The sequence below is a fragment of the Vipera ursinii genome, assembly GCF_947247035.1.
Source record: "Vipera ursinii genome assembly, chromosome: Z".
Taxonomy (NCBI): domain Eukaryota; kingdom Metazoa; phylum Chordata; class Lepidosauria; order Squamata; family Viperidae; genus Vipera; species Vipera ursinii.
Window position 1 is genome coordinate 109504797 of NC_139517.1, and position 20349 is coordinate 109525145.

The 20349-nt window shown below is 38.8% G+C and overlaps 1 protein-coding gene across 1 annotated transcript in view; it reads right to left on the reverse strand.

The window, feature by feature from the left end:
* Positions 1-20349, reverse strand: part of ODAD2 (outer dynein arm docking complex subunit 2) — a gene marked incomplete at both ends in the record, with an annotated part of 153961 nt that overhangs the window by 57712 nt on the left and 75900 nt on the right. The gene's annotated exons all lie outside the window — the stretch shown is intronic.

The following is a 20349-nucleotide window of genomic DNA, read 5'->3' on the forward strand; positions in this document are numbered from 1 at the left end:
GCACATGAAGCAGAAGATTAGGCTGTCCAAAGTTAGATGCCTTGATAAGTGTTCTCCACAAATCAGAAATTAGGTGGATTGTTCACAACATTTCACACCCATCTTCCCCTGCAATATGTAATTGAACATATAAGAGTAGCTTGACCATGAGATGGGTGGCAAACAAACAAACAAACAAATCACTTTATTATTGGATACAGGGGTCTTATTCTGTGAAAGTGGTGAATGTATGAGTATTTCTTATATTAAATAATATTTTTACTTTATGTCAAAGATATGAAACTTAAAACCTTTCAGACTGCAATAGTATTTTCAAATGGTGCATAATGTACTGTATCCCCCTCTTCCCATACAATGTTTTCTCACTCAGTATCCCAGTTATTAGACTATTATTGCTTTTAATTCCAATTAAGATTTTTGGGAAAGTTGGCAGTAGTCCAGTATTTTCAGCAGCCTGGCCCATAATTATTCAGTTTGCTGGGCTAAATGGGAAAGTACACAACTGTGTCAGATAGCAGTTTGTTGAGAGATGAACTATATACCTTGAGCTCACAATTATAAGTAAATGATAGTGGAAATATTATCTATTAAGTTTTAATGTGTTAGTATTTACACTGTTCTAAGGAAAATTTGGTACTAATTATGTCTTTATTTATTCATTCAATCTCTATAGCCAACTAACTGAACCAAGTGATTCTGGGCAGCTGACAGTTCTGAAACTATAAAACAATTAAAACAATTTAAAACAATAAAAACATCCAAACAATAAATACATACAGCAGCCAAGTTAACTAACCAGCTAATATAAAAGTCACGAAACAGAGCCCTTAACACAGTCTGAGGCCCTGGTAAATAGTCAAGTTCTTAAAGCCTTACCCACAGAGTTGGGCCATTTTAATTTCTAAGGGGAGAATATTACACAAGGCAGGGGATGTAGCAGATAAGGCCTGTCTTCCAGTTTCCACAAGTTGATACTCTTTGGCTGAGGGGATTTGCAGCAGGCCCAATCTGCTGGATCGAATTGGATGGGTAGAAACTCTTGGAAAAAGATGATCCCTCAGCTAACCTGGTTCAAAGCCAGGTCGGGCTTTAAAGGTGACAATTAGCACCTTGAATTGCACCCAGGAACACACTGGTGACCAATACAGCTCCCATGATAATGGGGGGTCACATGTTACCCATCAGTGGAATAACTTAAAAATTATTGGTGAACTCACTCTTCATAAATATTTGAAACTGACTTATCTAGCCTTTAAGCTTTAATAGCTTTATCTAGCTATTATCATATTTTCAAATGACTCTGTGGGTTTTTAAAAGCAAAAATATATACAGTTGATAAAAATTTACTTTCAGTTTTAAGGGAAAAATATAGGACATTAATAGAAAAAATATGAGAGAGTTGTATGGTTTGAACTGCTGTTCCATACTCTCCTTTAATACTTCCAAGAAGCAGAATATCTATTTTGCTACAACTGGAAGTGGAATATTTCTTTCATTCACCCTGTCTTATTTATACATTTTCTTGTTTTGGTTTTCACTTGCTTTTTCATGAGCATACTCATTTTCTGAGTATGGCCTTTAGCTTACTATATAAGATCCATGTCTAAAGTGCTAATATTAAATATTGGGACAAGTTGTGTCGATTTCCCTTCTAATTTGGCTGTATCCGTACTGTGTAGTAATCATATATTTATGTGCAGCAAAACTATATGCTGGCAGAGCTTACTGATGTTGAGTCCTGTCATTGGGCACTGAATGCTGTCCTTGATTTACCAAAAGATGCTGCACTGCCATTCCAAACTTTGCATGATATCCTGGAACATTAAATCATTATATGAGATTTAAACTCTGAACTGTTGTTTTGAAAGGCCCTGAAGACCTGGTTCTTCACCCAGGCATTTGGTAAGTAATGAAGTCCCTTTTTCTTTGTCTTTGTTCTCATCTGTTAGTTATCTTCCATCTTTACTCCTTTTTGTGTTGTTTTGTTTTAAACTGTCCAGAACATTATTATTAAGGTTGGTTGCACAGTCAGTTATGCAGATGTTTAGACTGGATTTGGCATTTTTAACCACCAATTGAGTCCTCCGCAAAGACCTGGCAATCCTGGGATAGACAGATGTTGTTGTTAATAATATTAAAGGGTGAAGAATGTAAGTTGTTCCAAGAAAAGCTGCCTTTTGCAATTGACCAATGGTAATTCTGTTAATGCTGATGGTTTTCAAGTGGCGCTGCAGATGTTTGGGAATTGCACCCAAAGCACTATTAACATTGGCTAAGATTGCTTTCTTTCTTTCCTATAGATAACTGTTAACTCAAGAATGCTATGTGGCAAATGTTTGTCTCTTTGAATTCTAAAGTCCCACAGCACTTTAGCTTCTTTATTTTCTATTAGTTTGTCTACTTTGTAGTCCCACCAATTGCAGGCAAATAGATTTCTTGCAGGTATTCCAATGCATCATTGTTGCTATTTTGTCATGCTGTTATTTGTAATCAATCTATAGGATCTTCTTGCAACAGCTAACCAGGTGATCCACTGTATCTTCAGGTTCTTTGCAGAGGTGACTTCTCAAGATCAGCCAGAGTTAACCACCCTGCCTCTTTCTTCAACTTTCCTGCTTTTAGCCGTTGCCTAGCCATGTTATCTACTTTGCCTGCTGGTTTTTTATGTACTCACCATGTAATACTTTGCCTTGCCATGTATCTTTTCTATTTTTGTTTGATCTTTCTTACAGGCCACTTTGGCCTCTTTGGTATTCAGTGAGCCTCCATGGTGAATTAGCTTTCGGGCATCTTCACTGTCCTTCAGCTATTCCAATGCTCATTTTACTTCTTCAGCTATCTGGCATACTTGCAACATTCCATGCTCTTTTGCTTGCCATATACCATTGAATCTATCAGCATCACTCTGTTCTTCTTCTTATTGCACTACCTACAAGACGATAATGTCACTCCACATCTAAATATCAACAAAGTAGTATTCTTTCAAGACGATGACATCGTACAAAAAAAAAACAAATCCACACAACAGGAGATCCAGACATACAATTCAAATTCCCAATCAACAACTGGTTCATCAAAATGATTCCACTCTATGATGCAGACAACCATATCATCAAAATAACAGCACAAGTACTCATCACCATGTCAATCACACTAGAATACAAACCAGCAAAATATGCAAGCAACATGCCATTCTTACCAGACACACAACACATGGACCGACACTCATTAATGACACCAATGCATTTCCTAGGAGATGGCATACAAACCTCAGGACAACCAGGATTCCCATCGCCACAAAAAGGTGCCTTCATACCACCACTACCAGCGGCATTATTACAAAGTCAGCTTAATTGCCCCCAACAAAATGGGGGAAAAAATAAACAAAAATATTAAAAACACATCTACTGACAATGAGGCAGGTACTCAGCTATAGAATAGTCCTCCTTGCTACTCCTTGCTACTCCTTGCTACTTCATCAAACCTGCAGCCTGCTCACAGATACAGTTAGCAAATTGTACCTCTGTGGGTACTTGTCATTGTCATCCAATTCCATTGGAACCTAATGGAGTTGACAATACTTTTCTTTGCTGCTAGAAACACAACACCTGGATGTACTTGGTGGAGCAGTGGGCTAATGCCTCCTTAAGTAACACCAGCTGCCTGCAATTAGTGCAGGTTCGCATCCCACCAGGCTCAAGGTTGACTCAGCCTTCCATCCTTCCGAGGTAGGTAAAATGAGGACCCAGATTGTTGGGGGCAATTAAGCTGACTTTGTAATAATGCCGCTTGGGGGTGTGTGTGAAAGCCCTAATAAGCAGGCATATACATAGAATGAAGGCTACTGCTAAGCTTGTAAGCCGCCCTGAGTCTTCGGAGAAGGGCGGGATATAAATGGAATTAAAATAAAAAAATAAATAAAAAATACTTCCATGAAGATAGAGTTCACCCTGAATCAGAAGTTTTGTTTATTTGATCAGCCTTTTAATTCCAGGATGCTTTTCACATTGATTATCCTGCTCCAACTTGGCGATCTCTGAATTACTTGGAAGTGAAATTACTATTATGCTGAGGCAGATGGTTGAAAGCTGGAAATTCTGAGGATTGCAGGCTTAACAGAGTTGAAGGAGAGCAGGCTGGGGTAGATGGGCAGATGGTGGCCATGGATGAACATTCAAATACTGAATCAATTTTATTACCTGAGTGAAAAGAAATTTGAGGAAAGGTAAGGATGGAGGTGGAGTTCAATATTTGAAAATCAAATTGAAAAAGAAAATGCAAACAAAAGTTGTGAAGAAAATGATATGCCCAAGATAGTAGTGGAACAGCAGGAGAAATTGGCATCAGTGCAACACCAGCTGCAATTTTAAGACACACCAAATAATCCCATGTAACATTTCACTGTTGACACATACAACCACTATTCATTTCTATAATGCATTCATTAAATCACCATTTGAAAGAAAAGTATTTAATGAAAACAAGTTTAATTCCTGTTTATATTTTCAGAACTTGTTTTAACATGGGATCCAGAATAGAGATGTGTTTTTAATTAATAGTATTCTATCAAAATGGCACTGAAAACCGCTTTCTAACTATGGCCCATTTAAATACCTTCCTTTCCCCAGTGTGTGTGTGGGGGTCAAGTATGGGAGGGTTCACTGGCAAAAATTTACTCAGAACTACCAAAGGTTTGTGGAAAAGTGTTCCACATTCAAGGGCTTGAATTAATGAAACCATACATAAAGGCATTTTTTTTTAGAAAAGATCTGCTACTGGCTATTTCATCACAATAGGCCACGAATCCAAGCAACAACCCTACTGTTCTGAACCAGCCCTCTTCTCGCACCCCTAATCAAAAGAAGAGTCTGGAAAGCGTCCAAGACCAAAAGGCTTCTGCCAAGTTTTAATTACACTGTTACAAGAATACAAGAGCTTGACTTCTCAAACGGAAAAGAGTTGCTTTCAGCAACCAGCCCCTCCCCAAACACTCCTTTTATAGAGAGCTCAGGGCGTGGTCTCCCTGTGCCTCCTCCCGAGGAGTCCCATAGCCTTCCTTTGTTTGTCCCTGCTCGACTGCCTCCTGCGTCGGGCGTCCTTGAACAGGGCCAGCTGTGGGTCATCATCCTCCGCACTCTCGGGCTCACACAGCTGAGCAGAGGTTCCCGGCTGAGGACTCTGCAAAGTCTCCAAATCATCATCAGCCGGTTCGTTTCCCTCCTCCCCCACATCTGAGTCCTCCGATACATCGGAACCGGCTGTCGGACCCACAGGCTGACCCTGAGTCACAACACCTACAACAAGTCTGCTGATATAAAAAAATATCCTTCCCAAGTAGTGGGCTTTATTCAAGATGACAATGTGGATGCTTACCACAAGAAGGTTGAGGTTTTGGTGAACTGGTGTAAGGAAAACAGCCTAGCTTTAAACATTGGAAAAACCAAAGAGATCATTGTTGATTTCAGAAAAGGCAGGCACAGCCACACTCCTCTGTGCATTAATGATTCACCTGTGGAGATGGTTACCAGCATCAAGTTCCTGGGTGTGCAGCTAACAAGTAAGCTGGCTTGGTTGCTCAACAGCGAGACACTAGTGAAGCGGGCACAGCAGCCCCTGCATTTTCTGCATCACATGAGAAAAGCACATTTTCCTTCCCCTGTCCTTCCCACTTTCTACAGAGGGATAATTGAGAGTCATACAGCATCATAGTCTGGTTTGGAAGCATCACTGCTTCTGACAGGAAGGTGGTGCAGAGAGTGGTGAGGATAGCCGAAAAGTTCATTGGCAGTTCCTCCCTTCCATCCAGGTCATAGCACAGAAGCATTTGCTTGAGCAGGGTCCGTAAGATTATCTGGGACACTACTCATCCTCTTCACAACCTGTGTTCCTTGTTACCTTCTGGGAGGAGGCTTTGTGGTATCCAAAGCAGAACATCCAGATTCAGTCACAGTGGTTCTGCAGAACCTACTAAAATAAAATGGGGGTAGCTGCTTTATGGCTCAACACTTTGGGTATATTCAGGCAGTATGGCTATTTTAGTGTATTGTGAGAATCCAATAAATTGGGTTAGTGCAGTAAATCATATTGAAGTAAACCAGGAGTTAGTGCTTTTCAGCCACGCAGCTGAAAGTAGCCAACTTCATTTTAATTTAGCATAATGGGTGAACAGAGCCTATTCAGTCCATTTATAATTGTGTGTACTATAAATCCATAAAAATAGGTCAATAGAATAAATCATAATTAACTAGAGGTGTATAGGTTATGTAGGAGGCTAGCAGGAAGGTAGTAGCCATTGATAGCATCAGTTATGAATAAGAGATAAACAACATCTACATAGTATATTTTAAAATGACAATCAAAAGGCGAAAAAGAAAATGAAAAGACCTAAACACCTCTTCATAGCAACCAATACCCATATGATTAGCGATTAACACCAAGATTAATAGACTATCAACCAAGAAGCAAACAATACCCCAATCAAGAAACTACCAACTCAGAGAAACAAGCCCAGTCAAGGAACCACCAAATCTATTCCCACAAACACTGATAAATAGAGGGCAAACCCTACTACACTGATGATGTTACTTAGCTTGGTAACCCATCAAGCTTAGAGTGCATCAAGAATCCCACATTGAACCCCAAGCTACAAATGTTCTGTTGTATAGGACAGTAGCTTCCATCACAAAAATATATGATTGTGTGAAGGAATTCAGAAGTCTGAAGTATCAGCTAGGCCTAGGGCAGGGGTCAGCAACCTGAAACAGTGAAAGAGCCACTCAGAACTGGTTCCCTCAAAAAAGGAAAAACTGGGAGCCGCAAAAAATGTGTTCGCATGTGCGTACATGCGCGCATGCGCAGAACAGGGATTGACTGAAGAGTGGAGCCAAGGTGAGATATGCACCTACCCTGCATATTTGAATTGATTGGTTGAACTTTTTTAGTCCCACTTTTTTTTTTGGACTACACATGGCAGAGGACTGGGAGCCGCAGGAGACGGCTGAAAGAGCCGCATGCGGCTCCGGAGCCGCGGGTTGCAGACCTGTGGCCTAGGGAAATCCAGTCATTAGTTTGGGATTGCCCAGTTTGAAGCCTCAGTCATACATGTGGACCTCAAAGCTTTAAAGGCTCTAATCTAGAAGCTTTGGAAAGTCACCACCAATTTGTAGGTTTTAATATATTTTTTTTAAATTTCTGGATATTGCAATGAGAAAAATCAAGACTGCTGCATCTTAAAATATAATTCAGAACACTGTTGAAGAAAGATGGTTTGTGTGTGTGTGTGTGTGTGTGTGTGTGTTTGTACTGTCCCTTGTTTATTGTAAACAAAATAGTAGAGTTCTTCACTTGCAGAAATTGAGGAAGGAACAAGTATGAAAGGCACTCAGGAATTGTAGCACCATTGGCAAAAGCAAATGCTGGGCAGGAAATGATTGTGAGAGGCTGGCTAATGATCAGTGGGAGGGGAATCCCTGTGACTTTCAGAATACATCTCTGATCAAACCCACCATAAGATAGCTACATTTGCCTAAAAGGTATTGATTGACAACATGATCCAGATTTAACACACTTTGAAGACATATTATAATGGGATAGTTCTGGCTTAAAGGGGGAGGGTGAATACATACTTTTAAACCAGTGTGGAAGCACTGTAAATCAGGACATGGCATATGAGTTATAATGTTAGTTTGGTGATAATTAGAAAAGATAAAAGCAAATGACTGTTCTTAATAAAAGGGCAAAGAGGTGAGAATTGAACTTTGTATATAATTTCATCCATTGGGGCAGACATGACTGTGCTATTAAACATGGCTACTTTATTCCCAATTGAGCTCCATTTACCAGCAAGCAGCAGCACCAACATTTCTTTACTAGAATTGAATTACAGCATTTTTATTCACTGCATTGTGGCAAGGACTAACTTGTATAAATCTTACCATTGCAAACTCCCTGCACCGAAGGCCTGTCACAACAGCTATTACAGGACAGTCTCTGAATATGTCAAAGACCCACAGTGTGTTTATTTCAAACCATAATGTAGTTGGCAATCTACATTATGGATAGCTTTTCACATCATAGTAAGCCAAACAAAGCACATTATGGCTTAGTGTGACTTGTGAACTTACCACCATGGTTTGTGATTTAGTGTATTCAGCAAATTAGTCAATTGTGGTCTATTCAAGAAATAAATAATAGTTAAGCAAACTGTGGTTTAGCAGAATGTGTGACTCTGGTCTATAGTTTGGGATGAATACTGCTAGTATAATATTCATTCTAAACAAGGAACAGGACAATGAAAAAGAACCATAAAAAAGTCCAGTAGAATATTAGTTTGATTCATCAAATGTTAATTCATTTTCAAACAGATGATCTCAAAGAATACATTTATTTGGTTCCATCTTAAGGAAGCCTTATTGCAATATTCCCCAGGCTGATGTTTTTCAGATGTATTTGCTGGAATTTCTCCCAAGATTTAGGACTATGTATAAATTAGTCAATTAGCATAAAAATGACTGAGAGCTCTTAAGCAATGAAACATTGGGCTTTCTGAGGTTTTGGGAGCTTCATTGCTGCACATTTTCAAGAAAAGACTGCTTGGCTGTTTGTCTAGAATGGTATAAGGATCCCTGCACTGGGCAGGCAACTGGATTGGAAGACCTCCGAGGTTCCTTCCAATCCTGTGATTCTAAGATCCTGATAATCTCTCGCCAGAAATCTCATCCCGACACCACCCTCTGCTCAACAGGATGGCAATTCTAGTTTATTGTTACTGCTTTAAGTAAGGGTTCCTATGAACCCTTAGGAAAATATTATGCAAAATATTATGAGTGCTTGTGGGTCGGTGAGATATTCTGAAAGAAGGAACAGAGTTATGCAAATTCCCAAGTTATAAATCATGCCTTCTTACATCAGCCTGTTCTCTTCAGGCTAGTTATCTAACAAGGTGCTGAACCTGAGAAAGGAAAAAAGTGACACAGTGACAGGCCCCACCAAGTGGCCTTTATAGAATCTCTAAAACCTAATAATAATCTTTTATGCAATTCCAGCATTGTTGTGTGAAAGCTTGTGAAGCAACGCTCCCTCCCGGTGAAAAACAGAGGAGTCTATTAAAGCCTCAGCCAAGAAATCCTAGGGCATAGAACCTGAACTGGCTGCCGTCATTGATTTATTATAAGAGCTTCCTGGTTCAGCCTAGTATTCTGTCTCTTTGACATCCGCATTGCTGTGTTCTGCTCACCATCCATCCCTCATTTCCTGTGGTTTGTTTGACTTTCGTCTTTGCTTTTCATTCTGACTTCTGTCCCTGTATAAAGCAACAAAGATATCAAACTCATCTCATGAATTCCATATTATGAATTCCACACCTCCACAAGTATGCCTTCAGTAAAACATGGTATATGCATTGAAAATTCATGTACTGTTTGAGTCCTTGTTATGGTGCATTAAAGCCTGAAGAACAACCATTTAGATGCAAAAGGATGCAGAATCTTTTTATACCAACAAGGGAAAACATTCACCTCCATTTTTTTTCTACTATGCTATTTCAATTATTTATGGATGGGTTCATATATCACACTCCAGCACACTAAAGATAGTTCTCTCAGAGGTGCTGGGTTTTTTTTCCCTTGAGAAAGAAGATGTTTCACTTCTCATCCAAGAAGCTTCACTGGTTGTTCCTAAAGATTGTTCCTTTCTGTGAATCTATCCAAATCACAGTTTATGGCTTAGTATGCATGTATTCTGAGAATACAATAGATTTTGACTTATTCAACTAACCACACTGCACCAAACCATGGATTAGTAAACTCATCAAAAAAGACTACCATCAATTACAAAACTTCCATTTTTGAAACTGATGAGGCTGACTATTCCGCATTTTAGTCCATTGGGAGGTTCTCTAGTTTACTTTCTAGAAAAGTAAACACATTTTCAAACTATTAATTGGGTAGTAGCAATGCCATTTTTGTTTTATGTGGAACTTAGAAACATTTTTCTAAATAAAGATATATTGGAATTTGATATATTTTGTGAGTTGCCATTAACCTATTATTACTATCATCTCTTATCATTATTATTACAGCTAGATTTATAGACTGTATCTGACATTTTTATCCATTTATTGAGTCCTTCCCAAGGACTAGGGATAGGCAGATGTTATTGATAATGGTAAAGGTATCGTCGCAGAATGTAGGCTGTTCTAAGTAAAGCTGCCTCTTGCGATTGACAGATAATGATTTTGTCAATGCTGATAGTATTCAACTGGTGTTCTACATGTTTTGAGATTGCACTAGGTGGTACTATCTTTGCTTTCTTTTGCCACAATCATTATATTTCTATTTGCAGGGCTTTTTTATTTTGCAATTCCCCCCCCCCCCGTTTTTCTCCTCTATTATGCTGTCTTCAAGTACTTTCATGTCCTCTAACCAGTTTTTTTTTAACTTTCTTACTGACAATTGTATGTTACGAGGCAGGTGCTTGTCAGTCTGAATTCTAAAATTCCAGAGAACTTTAGCGTCTTCATTTTCTATTACTTTATCTATTTTGTGGTCCCACCAGTTCTTGCTTACAGGCAAATGATATTTCTTGCAGGTCTTCCAATGCACCATTGTTGCTACTTGTCTTGCCATTGTTTATAGTTAGTCTGTGAAATCTTCTTACAGCATAATTTTATTTAACTAAAAAATTCAAACATGAAATCAAGTGTTAAGTGCCAAAACATTTCTTTATGGACATCCTGTCATTTGCATCCTATTTTCAACCTCTTCACACAGATTGTGTGCTCTGTCAACCCAGTTTGCCTTAAACACTTATTTAATTACTGGGGTATGAAAAATAAATTGCCAAAGTTTAGCAAAACAATTTATTAAATAAAATTGAACAATCTGCTAAAGTTATGCAGTTGGCATACATAATACTTATTTTAAGCATTGTTATTCAGTAACTATTATTTGACAATTATCTTTTAGGAAGAGACAGCACTACCTCTTCTTACTGTTGGAGGAATACAGACAGTCCCACAGAATAAAGTTTCCTTAAAGAACAGATAACCATCCACCCTGCCCTTTACACTTCCTTAGAAGTTAATGAGGCAGCCATTGTTTTAGTGAGTTTCAAAATTAAACAGAACGATGATCTGCAATATGATAGTTTAGGACCATTAATCAAGAACATCAGAGCTATATACCTGATATTCACAACAGGGCAGGGGTGAGGAACATATTCACATGGCACTGGGTGGTAGCTCAAAAACAGGTTGAGGACACATTCCTTCAGAACAGAAGATAATTCAGGGAGCAGAGATATAGAATATCAGAGTTGGAAGGGACCTTGGAGGTCTTCTAGTCCAACCCCCTGCTTAGGCAGGAAACCCTATACCATTTCAGACAAATGATTGTCCAGTCTCTTCTTAAAAACTTCCAGAGTTGGAGCATTCACAGCTTCTGGAGACAAGTTGTTCCACTGATTAATTGTTCTGTCAGGAAATTTCTCTCTCCTTGATTAGTTTCCATCCATTGCTTCTTGTCCTGCCTTCAGGTGCTTTGGAGACTAGCTTGACTCCCTCTTCTTCGTGACAACACCTGTGATATTGGAACACTGCTATCAGGTCACCTCTTCATTAAACTAGACATACCCAATTCCAGCAACCATTCTTTGTATGTTTTAGCTCCAGTCCTCTGATCATCTTTGTTGCTCTTCTCTGTACTCTTTCTAGAGTCTCAACATCTTTTTCATATCATGGTGACCAAAACTGGATGGAATATCCCAAATGTGGCCTTACCAAGCCATTATAAAGTGGTATTAACACTTCATGTGATCTTGATTCTACCCCTCTGTTAATGCATCCTAGCAGTGTGTTGGCTTTTTTGGCAGCTGCAGCACACTGCTGGCTCACATTTAAGAGATTGTCTAGTGGGACTCCAAGATCTCTCTCACAGTTACTACTGTTGAGTGAGGTACCACCTATACTGCATTTGGTTTTTCTTACCTAAATATAGAACCTTACTTTTTTCACCACTGAATTTCATTTTGTTAGATGGTGCCCAATCTTCAAGTGTCAAGATCCTTCTGTATCTTAAGCATCTCTTTTGGAGAGTTGGCTACTCCTGCCAGCTTGGTGTCATTTGCAAATTTAATGAGTTCTCCATCCAAATCATTGATGAAGCTATTGAAGAGCACTGGGCCCAAAACAGAGCCCTGGGGCAGCCCGCTGCATCCTTCACTCCATGTAGATGCAGTTCCATTGAGGACCATATGCTGAGTACAGCTAGTCAGCCAGCTATGAATCCATCTGGTGGTGATGGATTTTTTTCTCATCAAGTAGTAGGTTGTGGACTACTTACAAAGTCCAAGTCATTTTTTCCTTTTTTATATCGACCCAAATGCATATAAGACAGTTTTCATCATTTTTGCGCTCCATTTCTGTAGATATTTAGTTATTTCTTATACATAGTACAACTCTACTTCCTCTTTTATTTAGTCTCTTTGTTTTAAATAATTTAAATCCCTCTAGTTGTATGTTCCATTTGTGGGTTTCATCCCACCAAGTTTCCATCATGGCAACAATATCATATCTGCCATCATTTACCTGAATTTCTAATTCACCCTGTTTATTGCTCATACTCTGTGCATTGGTGTATAGACATTTGAGTACTTTATGATTGACCCTGTTTACTTTCTACATAACCTGTACTTCCTTACCACCTGTTTGATTAGTGTACTTAGTATTAAAAGCTTAATTTTGCTTGACAGCAAGGTCTATATTCTTATCCGCACACACATCTATGTTACATGCACTGATAACTCTATTAGTTTTAGATTGGCAGGGACAGGAATGTTCTACATCAATTAACTTACTGTCTCCGTTGTTCAGTTTAAATATTTCTCCAGAAAATTTGTGAACTGTCAAGTAACTGACTCCCTTTCTTTGATGGATGCAAACCATCTCTTTTGTAGTTTTTCATTGGACCAGCTGCAGACATCATGACCAATATAACCAAAGCCTTCCCCTTTACACTTTGAATTGTGCTATTCACTGACCTTTTCCATTTTGTTCCTTATACACTGGTAAAACCTCTGAAAAAGTAAGCCTACAGCCTATTTTGCTAAGTTTCTGTCCCAAGCTCTAGAAATCATTCTGCACAGAGTACATCTTTTGGGGACAGATCATTTGTACCAAGATGTACAATAGCATCATCACCACAGTCCTTGCTGGCATTCCTGACTATCTTAAAAATGCACTTCTTGTCCCTGCTGGCAGTAGCACCTGGAAGACACCTGACCTCTTTCAAAACCTCTGTATCCTTTCCTAAATTTACATCCCTTATAACTGAATCACCAACCAGAAGATGCCTTTTTTTGGATGCCTTGCTCTGCATGCATGACTGATGTGTAATACCTGATTCACACTTTCCCTCATCCAAAACAAGTTCTTCGTCTCAGACCACAATCCCTTGCTCATTTAAATTATCATCATTACATCTATCTTGACCTGCCACCTTAATGTCCCTATTAAGGTCAGCAAGGGCACTGTATCTGTTATGCAGGGATACAGCGAAAGCTTTGTGTTTGTGGTTCATAGATGTCACCCTGCCAGATCCCACGGTTGTCTACACTGCCTTTCTCTTGCAGGGTCTTTGTGGTAGAGGGGGCTTATAGCGAGGCAGCTCAATAGAACTGAGTGGCTGAGTTGGACACCTGATTTCTGCCTCAAGAGAACAGACTAGGGACTCTAGATAAGCAATCTGTCCTCGTAGACTAGTAATTTGTTTACAAATAAGACACTATCCGAATTTGAAAAGAGTACTGCGAAAGATAGCTGCAGAACAAGTATTGCACTGAACTAAGCCAGGCATTCTGAAATAAAATGAAATTGCAATCACAGGCACACTTACCCTGAATGTACTACTGCTGTTTTAGATTTTTAGTTATAGGTTATACCCTAACCCTAACGAGCAGCTATTCCCAGCAGCCTCTGAGCAATTCAAATGCAATGCAGAGGATGCAACCAGCATCTAAATTGCATTGAACCTTATAGATGGAAAGCAACCTGATGGAAAGAAAGATCCAAAGTGTTTTGGATGGCATTCTAAAAGTAAAGAGGTCAGTCTCAAGTTGAGTTCAGGGGTTGGTCATTGCATCTATGCAGTGTCCTTGGCTCTGTCTTGGGAATGTTTGTCATTACCTTCTTTGGCAAAGTTTTCTTTTATTTCCCCGACAAAGTTCCCAGTGAGCATCAAAAGCCTTGTACTACATATGCTGCTAAACATTTTAAAAGGAAGTGTGCACTTCAAGCATATAGTAGATGTTGTGTGTAATTTTTATACTTCACTCTAGTAAAGAGGTGACCCAAAGAATATTCTTCTGTGGCCTGAAACAAGGGATATGAAAAACTATGTATGTGATTCTCACATCCTTTTTACTCTTTTTTGAACTGCATTCATTCCTCTGTTGACACAACAGTCACAAGCAAAGTGCTGAATTTAAATTCAAAACCAAAATATCAAATTTCTTGCCTTATCCCTCATGGTGCACCCCCTAGGATTTGAGCATGTTTGTCTGAAGGTTGAATTAAAATATAACCATAAATGGTCCCAAGTTATCAAAACTGTTCCTAAAATTCTTCGCAGCAAGAGGGCTGACCCATTCATCAGATTTTCTCCAAATTACTTAAGTGTTTGAGGCTCCATTCCTATGCAAATACACAAACACCATTTTCCTTCCCTCTCATGTTTGTTTTCCCAAACAGGATGAGAGGAACACAAAAGAGAATTGTTCATTGAGGATTAAAACAGAAACAGTGCCACATAAGATTTTAGAGATCTCATAAGGAAGGAACACTTGGGCTGATTGCACCAGACAATGAACACATTCTCTGTTGGATACTATTTTTTTCTATTAGAAGCAGAAGGCGCAGGGGCAGCCTGAGGGTCCATTTAATATATGAGCAACTTTTTTCAGAGGAATTATTTTCACTGCGGCTAAAAAGTGGTTCAGAGTTAGCTATTACCATCTCATTTGTTGAATTAAAACGAGGATTGTTAATCATGCATAAGCAAGTAGCTAGGAGTTGTACCTTGGGCCCATCTTTTATCCCAATACTGTGATATCTGCTTCACTCACATGGCACTCTCTCCAGTATGTCCCCTGGGTGCTATTATTACCTTTTACTTACCATTTTCAGTGATAGCTGTTTCCTGGGGGGGACCGACATATTTGTGCGCTTATTTAGTGACATAAAGCTTGATAGCTCACCATGGGGATTGGGTTTAAAGTGAGAGAACCATTTTGGCAAACCTTTTTTTTCATCTTTATCTCAAATGGGGGAGAGGAGGATGTAGAAAATTTGCAGACAGCTATGGAACATCATCCAACCTTGATTTTTAAACCTGTATTTTGACTGGCTGTAAATGTATTTATCAGACTTTGTCAAAAACTGAAAAGTTGGCAGTGGCATGGATGAATGAGAAACTAAAACTATAAATATATGCAACTCCACTGAACATATAAATACATTGGCCTCTACTAGAAGCTTAATTACCTCCACAAAGAAATCTGCATTCTTGAACAGCAGCTCAGCAGCCTGACCTCTTTCAACTTCCTTCCACAATTGCTTTCTTAGGCTGCTTATGTCATACAATCAAGTTAAAAACATAAATGATAAAATTAATGTTGGTTTTCTGTTTCAGCTGCTGCTACTTTTCTCATAACAATCATCACTGACACAAGACACTATTTGCATTGTAAACACAGTATACAATTTATTGTGTGTGGCCAATATGCAGTCATGTGTCTTCCTCTGTAATGCTTGCCATGTAAAGATGTCAGGATCCAAATCACAGCATCTAATAGGGCTGTGCAGTGTTTTGTATTTGATGTAAAAAGGATGCTTTGGAAAGCATCTTGTGCCAAAAGTAGTACATATCTACAACTCTTTAAAGCAGTTGTGTTTTGTCTGGGATTGTGCAGCTGCTTTCCACAGCTGCCATTGGAGAAGAGCTACAGAGAACATCTGTTCATACCTTTTGTGCTCACAAAATACTTTTATGGAATTGAACCAAAGCTCTGTGTGGCCCTAACATTCAAACTGAAGCCTTAAAAATGTAAGAGGATAAACTATGTTAAAAGAGCAAAGGTTAAAGAAGGCAGAAAGAGAAGAAACTACTGCAACTTTTTTCAAATGTCCTTCAAATATTTTGTCTGTTTTTCATCATATATTGATAATATTAATGTTTTTTAATGTTTATTATACTGTAATCTGCCCACAATAATTTGAAACAAGACGGGAAGCAAATAAATTTAATAAACAAATAAACATGCTGACTGCAATGTCCATCATCCTCGGCTAGCATGGCAAAGGAAAAGTTGAACTACACTATTTGTGTATTGCTACAAGCCACTAAGACAGTGGCTTTTTCCTAATGTATAGATCAAGCCCATGCCACTGGATGCAAAGGAGTGTGTTTTACCGCACCCCATTTTTTCATGCAAAAGAGTTTGATTTTCAACTGTTGCTTACAAGACAACTTTCCCATGTAGCCATTGAATTGCCTTGATTTTACCCCCCTCAAAATAGTCTTGCAGATTTGTTCCCTGCTGCCCAGTTAGGCTTCCTCTGAGTGCCTTCACAGTGGTTGGCCAATATCAACCCAGCATCAAGCAATCTGATACTCTGGGGGTGGGTGGGGAGTATGAGCCCTTTGGAGGAGAAGCAAATTTGTGGCTCTAAACACAATTGACTATAGACTTGGTTAAAAAAATATTAAGCATCTCATAACCAGCAGGAGCTGGCCAAGAACTGGCTATCAGAGGCACCAAGCAAAAAAATAGAATAAAAACAAATACTAATGCAAAGCATCATTGTCCAGTCCCTGAGATAGGTATGTTTTCAGTTGGAGACTGTATATTAAAAGACAACTCCAAATCATCTTGTTAAGGTTTACCAACTAAGAGGAGCCAGTTGCTTTGTGAGTTTACTCACATCAGCATCTTGATAATAGCAAAACTACTGAGTAGCAGTGAATTTTATAGCTGAGCCAAAGTAGTAAAATATGATTCTGAATATTTATATACATAGCACAACAGTAACAGCAACAGAAATGGTTCCCAGTTGCCTGCTGCATTTGGGCCAAAAATTTCTCCTGGCTTAGTTCCAGAAGAGGGAATGTTTTTGTTTTGGTGGAGTGAGACTAACCTAGGATTTGGCCCCTTAAAGGTAAATGGGAGGTCATCAAAACTCTAGAGCCTGCTGGGCTGGCTGAGCTATTCAATCTCTTACTTCATCTACTGTTCCTGTGTCCCAGGGAGCACGCTGAAAAGCTGAGGAGCTGACAGACAAGGAAGCCAGGCCTTGGAGTTAGGGAACAGTTCTGCTTTCAAATCTGTAAAATCAGTATCAAAGTACTGAGGTAGAGAGGTCTCAGTATGCCTCAGCTATGGGCAATGTGTGACTGCCACTTTGTTATTTAAAAGTAAAGTCAGAGAAGTGTATTGGATTAATGCTGACGGAGCACTTTCGGGATCCAGGAAAGATTAAACTGAAGGCTGGATACATTGGCTAGGGAATGGGGTATCAGGGACATTCAATTGCTGGAAGCAATGAATGCAACATTTTGAAATGGATGCAAAAGGGGATTAGGCAAAAGCATAGGGAAAACCTATGGATCAGTGGGCAGATAACAAGCTAGGAATAGAAAAAGGGTTTTCTATTTTGCTTTCTCCATGTATCTCATCCATATTCTACATGTATCCATCCATCTTATGGCATGCTGGCTGGGGAATTCTGAGAGTTGAAGTTCGCACATCTTAAAGTTGCCAAGTTTAAAAACACTGGTTTATCCCAAAGGAATAATTAAGTAGGACAGCCAAGTTTGTATTTTTGATGTAAAAGAAAAAAAATAATCCTTGTCAAGCCATTTTTTTTGGGGGGGGGGTTGTTGATAGTGTTTATGCGGCCGCTCTTTCAAATGAAACCTTGTTCTTTTTTCTTCTTAGAGATTGCTATCCCACAACTTCTGCAGTTCAAAATACAACAACAACATCAAGGGTAATAAGGAGCAGAAAAAGGGTCTCACTTTATTTGGGTGCCAGAAAAGTTTCCCTGGGGAAATAATTCTAAAACCAGGATGGCCATGATTGTCTGCTGTAGGAGAACACCCAGAAGTGCCTCCACAGATGAAACACGCCCCCTCCCCATGTAGGACTGTTGGATCCCACAGCAAACAGCTCAGCCTCCCCATCTCATGTGGAACCCAGTAGCTCTATAAGCACAGCCCATGGTTATCCATAAGTGAAGAAATCATTAAGCAATGAGTTATTACACAATATCCAGCATGAAAAAATCAGCAATATAAAAGAGCCAGTCTGGTCTAGTGATTATAGTATCAGGCTAGAAAGCAGACAATTGTGAACTCAAAGCCAGCTGGGTGACTGGGCCGGTTACTCTATCTCAGCCTAACCCATCTCATAGGGCTGCTGTTCTGGGGAAAACAGAAGGAAGAGGTTGCATACAGCATGTTCACGACCTTGAGTTATTGTAAAATAATAAAGGCAGGAAACAAACAAACAAACAAACAAACAAATAAGCAAGGAAGCAAAATATGTGATCTTAGCAGCCCATTATATTATGTAATCAGGAAACGGCAAAACCAAATATTTTAAAAATTAAAAATATAGTTCATTAAATGCAGGTTAGTGCCTGTGAACCTATACATTGTTATACATGGACATTCGGGCTCTGCTTAACAAGTAAGATTGCTGGTGGAGGGGGGGGAGCTAAAACAACGTGTAAGTGGCCAGTAACATACATTTTCATTCACTTGAACTTTAGCAGGAAATGAATATAAAGCTCACATTTCAGTGCCTAGTTGAGCATCCTGGGACAATTGATTAGTTGATAATAAATGTCTGTCATCAGGCAATAAATCATACATTCAGGAAATGATAAAGAAAGCCTTTTTTGTCTGCTGACAGACATTTGCAGGGAAAACTTTTTATTTTCAGTTCAAAGAAAGGCAAGTTCTCTCTCTCTCAGCTTTCTTCCTGCAGTATAGCATTTCCCTTGCAGAATGATTGTGTAAAGGCATTTTCCCCATGAGCATTTTAATGAAAGTGCAGTTTAGTGTTTTTGACATCTACAGGAGGGTAGCTGATTTACAGTCATTGAGAAACTGACCATGACAAAATTGGAAAAGATATTAAATGCATTTTGAAAGCTTGAGCTCCAAGTGTAAAATAAAATATTGCCAATCTGCCATTAACACACATGTTCCAAATTGCCTCTTGATCGGGTATCATATTTTTTTTAACAATGTCAAATATTTCAGTAAGATTGCTTTGGGCCTCAGGATTGCTATAGCAAAAGGAAAACTTTATAGGAGCCTATATAAAATTTAAATATTTGGGTAATTACTTTCTTTGATGTATACTTTATAAGGATTATAATCTACACATCAGCTTTGACCATTGCAATGTATTTGGGATATATTTAGACCACAACATTCAAAAATTCTCAGGCAGTGTGCCCAGAAGCTAGGAGGTACAGGCCTAAGACATCTGGAGGGCATGATCTTAGAGAAGGCTGATATACGGCTTGAGAATAAATCAATCTAACAGCCAGTAAAGGCCAGTTTATTACTGTGTTTTATTTTGCAAAAACTTACTCATCTTCTTCCAAATACTTAAACTATTACCCGGGACAGAAATATATGACGATACAAATCTTTATACAGCAGATATTAAAAAGTTAGGCTTTCAATGGTTTGACAAGGTTGATAAAGAAAAGGTATTTATTGCAATTGAAAAGGAAATTAATGTTTGCAAATAACTACCCATCTCACATATTTAATAAGGCTAAAGTCTTTAGGGAAGAATTGTTAATGTAGAGTGATCATTTATAAATGTTCCTACATACAACATAGAGAAAAAGCTAGTCAACAGGAATTGCACCAGTAGCAACTACTTCCATAGGGATGTTAATTATGGGTATGGCTATATCACAGACTGAATCTGGTAGAAAGCCCATAAGGAATCTTGGAAATTTGAGGGAATCTAGAAACATGGAGCAATGATTTGTACACACTTTTTGCAAATTGTAATTTCCAAAATTCTCTGGGAAAAGCCATGATTCTAAAATTGATTATCAAGAATCTAGCATGGATTTGCCGCGTAGCAGTACCATGAGCTAAAAACAGGAGATGACCAGAGATAGTGTAATGAAGTAGAAAATGCCTATTCGTTTTAAATTGGTTTAACATATTTAATTGTGAATTTTAAGACTTAAACTTGTATTTGGATCACTATGTATTTCTAATCAAATTAACTGACCTTGTGGGTACAGATAGCATTAAAGTACTA